This window comes from Sardina pilchardus, chromosome 5 (genome assembly GCF_963854185.1).
Source record: "Sardina pilchardus chromosome 5, fSarPil1.1, whole genome shotgun sequence".
Classification (NCBI taxonomy): Eukaryota; Metazoa; Chordata; class Actinopteri; order Clupeiformes; family Clupeidae; genus Sardina; species Sardina pilchardus.
The window spans coordinates 6,532,205-6,542,854 of record NC_084998.1 but is presented as its reverse complement, the minus strand read 5'-3'; the positions used below and the strand labels follow the sequence as shown (position 1 = coordinate 6,542,854).

The following is a 10,650-nucleotide window of genomic DNA, read 5'->3' as shown; positions in this document are numbered from 1 at the left end:
GGGACAAAATTATGGCATAGGGCAAGAGGAATAATAAGATGGATAAGCCCTTTGGTGGTCTCTGATTTAGGGCAAGGGATTGAGGTCAGATATCGTGAGGACACAAGGAATTATTCACAAGCCATACAGTCTTGATCAAAAAGATCCCCGAAGGACGAAGGATTGGAGGAATTAAGAATTACAGTCATCAAACTGGGTGTGGGCCTCTATTGCAGTAGCCAGTAGATGTCACTGTGTAGCAGAGCCTCTGGCAGTTTAATTTGGTATTGTTTGCCGAAGTTTGGAAGTGCGGGCTTTTGAATGATGCTCCAGTATGATCCCTGCCTGTATAAGGTTAATTGTACAATTTGGGAGTTTACGTAAGAATGTGGGCTTTACGCGCATTGATAAGATATGTAAATCAAAAGCGAGTTTTAACTACTGTGACATTTCATTAAAAAAAATGGTGCTTTAACGCAGACTTGCAGTGGCTGAGGAAAAGGGGGCTTCTAATGCTAATACACCCATTTTAGTTTCACTCTTCCTCACTCACTTTAGTACAACTACCTTTGGTCTGTCCCTGTTTAAAGGGAAAAAGTCGTGCGTAATACTGGACCAAGGACCATAAATCTGTTGTTTTTCTTATGGACACAAACTGTCTTCAACGGGGTGGAGCTTTACTCAAAATCCCCCTACACCAGAGCTACTATTCTTATGGCAATAAGTTTAATCATCATACCAAGTGTTTTATTTTCATCCGGCCGGTTGGCGGATGGGGGAACGTCAGTCTGTGTGATCACCGAACCACGTGACTAAGATTTGGTTGTAGCCGCTTACCACTGAGGTAGAGGAGAAGAGTGATTTCCTCGGTATCAACAATCGGAAGGTTACCTACACTCTGTGACATTATAGAAGCACACAGGCGTTGCTGCTACTAATGCAAATTGACTTCAATTGTTTCACTCGCCATAAGGATAGCCTGCGCTCACGCAGTCTCTTTTCTTCTGAATAGGACACTCAACAATGAAGACGAAGTACCCATGAGTTTCTTCCTCTGACTGGACTGACACAATAGGCTACAACCATAGACTGTATATATAGAACTGGACAGTGTGGCTGCATTCAGCAGTGTTCTATGGAATTGAAGCAACCGCGGCGACGCCATCTTGCAGCCAGTTTGAAGTACGCTTGCGCAGTAGGATTGGACGCATGCGCAGTGATGAGGAGGTCGGAGCAGACACGCCCACACAACGAGTGAAACACGCCCCTCACCGCACCGCGTCGACGCGCTGGCTGAGAAGCTACGGTATCGTTGACAGTTCGTTCGTGTGTCTAGGTTTACGTTGGTGAACTTTCTCTGGTAAGTGTAACGTATGTAACACAAACCTCTTGTCTGTTAGTGAAATACACAGCTTATATTTTATATTGTAGCCACCAGTTTACTAGCTAATAACTTCATTTAAATAACGTAGGCTATGTTAGGCTATATTAACATTGTCAGCTCAAAAGCTTTGCCAAGCACATCAGACATTAGCAGCTAGCTGCTACCGTTTACGTTAGCATAGAAGCTAACGTTAGTAGCGATAGCTAGCTGGTTAAAGGGATAATCCGGAGTGAAATGCACTTTAGATCAATTTTTCGGACTATTGGGAGTACATACGTTGAGTTGACACCAAAATCATGTCATTCGGATGTATTTTGAGAAAGTTCGAGTTCACCGTTTTTAGCCAAAACTCGTTAGCCTGGAAGTGACCGGGGCAGGTCCTTTCGCCACTACAAAACGTTATTTTTATACCTCTTCTACTGTTCCAAACAACACTACACTTACGTGGTAGTGAGTAGAGGGTCCCTAAAGCCAAACCTAAGTATCCCCACGTCTTTATGTGGTCGGATAGAGAGTCCAGAATGAATTTAATCGAGTCAGTACCTTCCGGAAATGTCGCGGCGGCAGCAGCGCAACGCTTCAACAACACTTTACTAACATTTCCGGAAAGGTACTGACTCGATTAAATTCATTCTGGACTCTCTATCCGACCACATAAAGACGTGGGGATACTTCGGTTTGGCTTTAGGGACCCTCTACTCACTACCACGTAAGTGTAGTGTTGTTTGGAACAGTAGAAGAGGTATAAAAATAGCGTTTTGTAGTGGCGAAAGGACCTGCCCCGGTCACTTCCAGGCTAACGAGTTTTGGCTAAAAACGGTGAACTCGAACTTTCTCAAAATACATCCGAATGACATGATTTTGGTGTCAACTCAACGTATGTACTCCCAATAGTCCGAAAAATTGATCTAAAGTGCATTTCACTCCGGATTATCCCTTTAAGTTAAGACTAACGTTTGCACACAGACGCTGACAATGTTATGTTTGGCTCGGCCTATTTTGTTTTGCCGTTATCAAAAGGCTGTTTTAATATGCCACCTCAACATGGAGAGTGAATCTGTGTTTGGCGTAGCTGCTAGTTAATTTTAAACAGCCTGCCTGTTGTCGTGCCCATTGGCAGAGTAATGAAATGTCCGCATTGAAAAACAAACTAATAACGTTACTGCTAGTTTTGCATGCTTAGTATGCTTACCAGTATGTATTAACAGTAAAGGATCAGCTATAAAACTTTGCCTTTTCTTGTAGGTGGCATTTCCCATGTCCTTTCTCCAGTCCCCGGACGTCCATCTCATCCACTTTGACAGGAACAACCTCAGACATGTCGAGCGTGATATTAAAAGGTGTAGATTGCCTGAACAGTGTAGGACACTTGCTATGTTCATGATCATGAACATATTGTATCATATTTTAAACTTGCAGTATATCCCTGAACTCACACTTAAACTATTCTCATTTGCCTTCATTGTAATGGTTGCTGGACTCTGTGCATTGGAAACTGACAATAAAAATGAAAAACTTAATGTTTACTTGCTATCAAAACCATTGTTATTCAAACGTTGACATGTTCACATTATATATGGGTCATGGTTATAGAATTTAACATGATATAACATGAACAAGTTCAAACTACCAGTAAACAGTTTTAAATGGTTGGTAAGCCTACATTAAGCAAAAATAATGATGATACAAAATATTCACAAATGACCATGTTTTATTGTGTTTGCCAAGGGGTGAGGGGGGGTTAGTCATTAGATTTCAGTCATAAGTTAGTCGTAAGATTTCAGCTCTGGTGGCAGCAGCGTTGTAGACCTTCAGCTCTGGTGATGGTGGTGGTGTAGACCTTCAGCTCTGGCGATGGTGGCGTAGACCTTCAGCTCTGGTGATGGTGGTGGCGTAGACCTTCAGCTCTGGCGATGGTGTAGACCTTCAGCTCTGGCGATGGTGGCGTAGACCTTCAGCTCTGGTGATGGTGGTGGCGTAGACCTTCAGCTCTGGCGATGGTGGTGGTGTAGACCTTCAGCTCTGGTGATGGTGATGGTGGTGGTGGTGCAGGAGGGAGGCGGAAGACAAAATACCCCCTTCCTGCACCACCACCGCCATGTGAAAAAACATAAATAAAATCAAAACTTCCAGGAGGTATTACAGTTGTATAGCATTACAGACAACACATAAAAAAAGTTCTAAGTTTGTGTTATGCCATGAAACTTACTTTACACGTCTTACTTTCTCATCCTCTTTTAATATTTCTCCACAATCTCAACCATGACATCATTCTTTCGTTTTAATGTCTTGGGTGACACAAAAATGTAACTGCTCACTACTGACAAGCCACATTTTGATCTGATGTATTAGCAGCCACCATTTCACATTCCCTCTCATTTGCAGCACTTGACAAAGAAAGGATAAGAAAATAACCTCTTGCCTTTCTACTAGCAGGTCTCTTCACCAGGTGGTCAGGAAGGGAGAACACAGTTGGTACTGCAGTGCAAGTCAGACGATTCCCCTTAACATAATGAATTGGGTATTCATGAAATGGGTTGAGTTGGAATTTACATCACCACACAGTGTTGGTCAGGAAAATTATTGGCTTACATAGGTATCAATGGTGAATTCATGGTCTTCAAAATGAAGACTACAGAGATGAGATGACTTGCTGGGCTCCCAGTCTTGTCGTCTTATGTTCACCAGCCAGTCTGTCTGCATGCTGCACACCTAAAGGAAAACTGTAAAAAAAAACAAAAAACATTCATATGTCAAGCGGTTGTGAAGGGGCATAGTGTATTTATTACAACCATAACATATGCCTGCCATTCTGTATACAAAGGCCAAAAACATTTAACTCATAATGCCTCCGGGCTGCTGATGACTGGGGCTGTAATGCCATGCTTTGATGTCTGGCGAGGCTGCTGGTTAATCCGTTCACATGTATTAATTCAGTCAGTCGTTGTATGACATTCATTTGACTACTACTAGGCTATACGTTCAAGAAACGTAGCTACGGAATCGCTGAATGCTGAGGTAGCACAGCTACATTAACTCGGTAGCATAAAGTTAGCTAAGTTAGACAGCCTTCATCGGAAAAACGGCTGTCATAACCATAGGGTCATTACATAGTGTTAACATATTTAATCTCATTAAATATAACCAAGAACTATTAATGTTAAAGTTTGCAATACACCACGTACACGGCTTCGTCTAAGAACTATCACAACATTGTTAAATAAACGAGCAGCTAAACTGACAACAAGGCTAAGATAAATACCTGGTAACGTAATGTAGCTACCCGGTAACCTAACGTCAGCTAACTGGACCGCTATTCCTGGCACAATCAGACACATTGATATACTAATAATTACAACCATTCTTGTACCTAATCCTTTTAAGGATGTCTGACACAGATGACTGTAAAATTAAATTACCTTGCTAAAGTAAACGGCTAAGCGATCCCTAGAAGCCTTCATAGCCTACATACTGTAAGTTAGCAAGCTAATATTAAGTTAATATTCACTTACCGAAAAAAAACTGCACAGAGCTTCTCTGGGATGGCCCGTTAGTACAACCAACAGCACAGCACGACATGACTGTCAATGTATAAAGTGTAATAACAGCAAATAAAACAAATATGATAAGTTGCCTGACGAACGAACACCACCACAGCCGAGCCTACAGCTACTCCACGGACTGAACGGCTGCAAGCGGCTGACGCTGCGGTCACGCACTGTCAATCAACGCAATTTTTAGATTTGTTAAAATAACTTAAAAAAAAATAATTTCACAGAGAAAAGAAAAATGGTGTGTATTGAAGCACATTGAAAACTATTTTTTCGAATAACATGTTGTAAATATAAAATTAGTTTTAGGTGAGAAAAGTGACACGGAAAGTTGGCTACTTGGCCATTGAAATACATGGGGATGGGCGGAGCTACGAATTGTACTGCAGCCAGCCACCAGGGGGCTCTGGACTAGCGGTTGCTTCAATTCCAACGGACGACACACTGTCCAGGTCTATATATACAGTCTATGGCTACAACACTCAATTAAGCGCGCCGCCGCTGGTTTTAGTGGAACTTTGACGTTTCGAAACGACTTGGAGAAGATTCTATCACGGGGAAAAAATCGTTTAGGAGCACAGCTAAATGTTACGGTTTGCGCTGCCCCTGACGTTTAGCTTACTTGCAACAGACACTATTGCATGTGTGATCGAGTTGCAATGTTAACATTTTACCACCGTTTGTTTTGGTGAGGTCTCACCAAAAGGAGAAGGACTTTTCGCTTCGCTGAGCGGAGGACAGTGTTTACAGATTTGCACCGTCGAAGCTTGAGTCACTCCGGCACGCGCTGTGGAACCTGATCCGGTAGCCTCGTCCGCATCAGGAAGAGCGGGCGTTTTTCTTTGCTTCTTCATGTGCCCAGGCAAACCGGCACATTCTTGAACAGGCAACTCACCAGTTGGGATAGAAGACGTGTGTTTAAGGCTAGACATTTAGCAAGAGCTACGCGTGTTACCGAAGACATCTCCCGTGCTACATTGTTTAACTTCCTAGAAGCCCTCCTCTGGACATGCCACACGTATAACATTTTATATTTCGTGGCTCTGATATTTACTTGCAAATTGGTCTAGGAGAGTAAATTCGGATTAGCTCACCAGGCCTGTTACATTGTGGAATTAACTAGAAGAAAGTACTCAGAGGAATAAAGCGCGTGGGAGGCTGAAGGATCTCGATTTGGATATCAGGAACTTTTCTCCTTTTTATAAGGGCGAATCGTAACGATTTCGGGTGCGCTGCATTTGGCCGACCACCACCACAGTCGTTTAGTTCGGCCATGATCACACTCGGCGTGGGTAATGGAATTGACTACATTTAATGAAGTTAAACATCATTTTACCAAAGTTGTTTGAACACACCATTTGTTCTCAGTGAAAGCTAATGCTCTCAAGACTGCGGAGAAACCGCCATTCCATTCATTCTGTCGGAAGGCTGTCGAAGTGACCACCACTCCTTCCATCTTTTACTGGATATATTTGGATAACTACGATGTCAATAGCACAATCGTGTAGAGGAACTGTGCTGCTTTGGCTCATGTTCATTTCAGACGGTAAGTAAAGGAAACTATGTCAAAAATACTTCCCAGCAAGTTACTACATGGAACTATTTACCCTCCTCTAGACATGCGAATTGCGTTGCACAGATTACTACTTGGTATTTTTGATGATGGATTCACTGCTGCAGTTCTTTCTTTGTACTGATTGGTTATTCTGAACACACGCACACACGCGGGCTCTCTCTCTCTCTCTCTCTCTCTCTCTCTCTCTCTCTCTCTCTCTCTCTCTCTCTGTTTCCCTCTCTTTCTCTCTGATCAAGCAATAAACCCTGAATGCAGAGGAGGATCATGCTAATTTAACTCTTGGATCGTCTCTAAGCAGCCTCTATCTACTCACCACTCGATGTTGGTTCCCTCATTTTTTAATCTCATGCTAAATAGTCAGGTTGCCTCAAGTGAGATCATATGTGTCATATGTGTTTAACACAGAACATGAACATGCCTGTATACTTTGTACAGTTTGTTGAGGTGGCAACATGATTTTTTTTCATCTTACCAGCCACTACATCGCTACATATTCCTTACCAGAGCGGGTTTCCATTTCAGATATGTAACACCCAATCGTACACACACACACACACACACACACACACACACACACACACACGCACACACACACACACCTCTCATCCCATTGTACCCGATGACATGGACTAAGAAAGCACAGCTGCAATGCAACTGTAATGCAGATCTTTCAATCTGATTACTAGGCCATCTAGCTCTTGATTCTTTACCAGGTACCGTGTACAGGCAGGAATCTGACACACTTTTAGGTATAGTAAGGAAAGACATAATAGTTAAGAGCTGGATTTAAGTGGCAAAACGTTGTAACTGGTTGTTGTAAATTTGATGATGAAAGTTTACAGATCCATGCGATTGGAACTGTGGATTTCCAGAACGAAATTCAAGTATAGATTCATATGTTTTAATTGCTTCCTTTGCCTCTCACAAAATAGTCCATGGTTCCGTTGTGTGTTGCCGATCTTTGCTCACAGACATTTTGTTTTGCCTCAGGCAAATTACATACTTGATAGACTGAATCAGACTTGCTGAGAGTGTCATCGTTGGGAACAAGGCTGTGAAAGTCAGGTTCTGAGAAGTTTCCCTCACTGGCTTCTGTAATATTGAATTACTGTATGTTAGAAGCATTTGAATTTGTAAAAGCTGCATGTTTTTGCTAGTCCATCTCTGTCATACACAACGATGGCAGTTAAATCTACCTTTTCATGTCACGGATCCATCCTCCTGTGCAGTGGAAAGAAGGCCAGCGTGTGTGTACTGTATGTTGCTATCTCATCAAGGTGACCAATGGCTGTGCAATAATTTCATGAAGGATTTAATGAACAAATTACAATCACCCAGCAATAGGAGAATAGTGTCTACATTTCACTGCGCTGTTCAAAAACCTTTTCATTATTCAAGTGTCATTTTAGGAATTCGGATTATACCTTTTCAGGCAAAACCCCAGACAAAAACCCAAAAATATGCCAGATATGACTATAGATTGGAGAAAATACTGGAACCAGCCTGCTCTAATCTAATCCAATCACAGACAGCTCACTAAGACAAGGTTGGCCCCTGCTAAGAAGGCACAGCCCAAATAGTATTCATCTTTTCAGTGAGCACAATTCCTTCAGACAATGAGAGGCTCCATTGTCTGTATGCATCTTCTTGTGTTTCCTCAATGAGACTGACAGACGGGGACCAGGCAAGGGATAACAGCAACAGATAAACATGGAGAAAGCACGCCTGAGAGGCACTCCAGTGTTCTCCAGGGACGGCGTGTGAGTGTGCTGTTGTGTGTGTGCAACCAAGTCATCTGTAAAGAAATGGCTTTGTTATGCTCTCTTTTTTCCCACTGTATTATTTTTCAAACAAACAAACAAATGGGATGCTATTATGAATTAGTCTGGATTGCTTGACTCAATAGCAAGACCTTTGTGTGCACTGATTCACATTATACCCGGCCGCGTAATTATGCTTGACAGTGTTGCTAATTGAATTCTGATGAAGCCTGTATTTGACATCTCATTTTTGTCAGTTGTCAGTCTCTGTTGCTACTAGAAGTCTGGTTACACCTAACGTATGTTGTCTTTGCTGCTCTATCCCAGCGATTGAGATGTTAGCATAGCCTCTCAAGATATGAACTGGTGCTTTTAGATATTGAAGATGAGGATGTGGTTTATGCAGTTGTTGTCAATTTGCTAAGTGAATATATTCTCCTGTGCCACTTCTAGCTCTGGTACCAGTGCTTTTTGAAATGGGAGTGTTTCAAGTGCCTATTTTATGACGGTTAGTTTGTAGGTCTTTGAAGTTAGCAACATGTTCACACTTCCATTTCATGCTGATTATCAAGTGGACCTCGCGTATTTGCTTGTGCTCACTTTCCTTTAGATTCGTACTCAACATGGAATGCAAATCAGTTTGTTAGGCTGCGTTCTCCACACCAACTGCATTATATTACAGCTCGGGATGCGACAGTCAATTTAATTTGAACCTTTAGAAACTCAAGCATTGAAGCAGATGCCTCGAGCCAAGTTATGGCTCTATTGTAGTATGAATTCCCATTTTATTAGTCAAACATATTCTCGTGTCTGAGGAACACCACCACCAGCTATGGTACACAAACAGCTGAACATGCTCTGTTACCCATATCTTCACGGGCATTGACGATTGGAATCATTTTGACCCCCCCCCCCCCCCCCCCACACACACATCCACACACACACAAATGATGGACCTGAGGCCTAATGGCCTTAATGGCCATAGGAGCTGTTTACATGTATTGCAGACATGCACTTTGAATGGTAGACTTCCAGACACAAATGTGTCTGTCTTCAAGTATAGCAAGGATGAGTGCATTTAGCAAAGTGTTCTTTTATGTTGGCAGAGGTGGGCCTAATGGCATTAGATTCAATATGGGTATTTTCTGAATACCCGTTTAAAGAATAGTCCTTCTATTGTGTTTCTGAAGTTGAATCGATTTTATGCAAGATAAATTGATTCCCTCCAGGCGACTAGTATACCCAGACGTACCCATCAGGCTGTAGGGAGATGATGTAACCCTCTCCTTATGTCCCAGTAATGGCTTCAGTCCAGTGGACCGCCAAAACCAGCTCGCCAAAGCCAAGTTCTGGTGTACTACACAACCTTCAGCATCAGCCTCTTTAGTCAGCTCAGAAAAGAGAATTGGAAGCAGTGTGATTTCTGAAGCTATTTAGGGAGCTGTTCGGAAGACTAAAATTGCTGACTCAGATGGCACTAACATTTATTTCCTGCTCCTTCTTTTGTTTCATCTTTAATTTTTTTGTTCCCTCCAGGTCTTTGGGAGTGTGTCTTGACTTAAGGAATAGTTATTATAAACAGTGTTATTGGCAAAAAGAACACGATGAAAGGAGATGGATAGTTTAGTCTGTGTTTAAAATCGTAATGAGGACTGTAATTAAAAAACTGGGGGAAAGAATGTGGAAGACATGAATGGAATGATAAAAGGCACATTATTTTAAATTGAGTTTTGACAACATTTTGTATATGCATTTTTCCCTTGAAATATAGCCTACCATTGTTTTGTTTTGGTCCGAATTGACTCGGTGCAATCTCGCAGCAATTACTGTCGTCTGAAGTCCCAACTTGAACCCCGTCTTGATCTTCGTCTTGAGCATGATCATTCGGTGGACAGTTTGAGTTTACATGAAAGATTAGTCTTTAATGAAAGCAGTTGGAAGCTCAAGAAATATGGCCAGATTTTTGCCCTCGAGCACCTCTTGGCTGTGCCGAGCCAGGCCTCTACCCCCTCCCCTACCGCACATCTCACAAGTGACAAATGTGGAGAAGAAGTCATACACACTGTCCTCCTACTACTCCCGACTGCAAAATCAGCAGACTGTCCCTTTCACTGCGAGTTTCACTGCGCATGGCCCTTATTTTCATTATGATAATATTTTGCTGCACTGCAGTGAGCTCACACTGCCCATGTGAAGTTCAGCACCTGAAGTCGGACCCGTCTCATTAACCTGGCATATCGGTCAGGCTTGCCATCCGGCGTTATGTAAATGAACCACGTTAGCCCATCGGGAGGGGGTCTGGTTCTGCAAAAAGAGACTTTTGGTCGTCTTTATTTTCCATCCAATTAAGTGGTCTCATGACACGCAAGGTGGCAGTGGCACCACCGAGAGCTTGTTGGA

General features: G+C 42.5%; 1 long non-coding RNA gene across 1 annotated transcript; it reads right to left on the bottom strand.

Moving 5' to 3' along the window:
* Positions 1–3,782: 3,782 nt before the first annotated feature.
* LOC134079977 (uncharacterized) lies at positions 3,783–5,391 on the bottom strand. The gene is made up of 3 exons (XR_009939147.1): positions 4,876–5,391; positions 3,956–4,086; positions 3,783–3,866 (listed from the first exon to the last, which is right to left on the bottom strand). It is a non-coding gene; the product is annotated as an uncharacterized LOC134079977 (long non-coding RNA).
* Between the last annotated feature and the right edge of the window lie 5,259 nt (positions 5,392–10,650).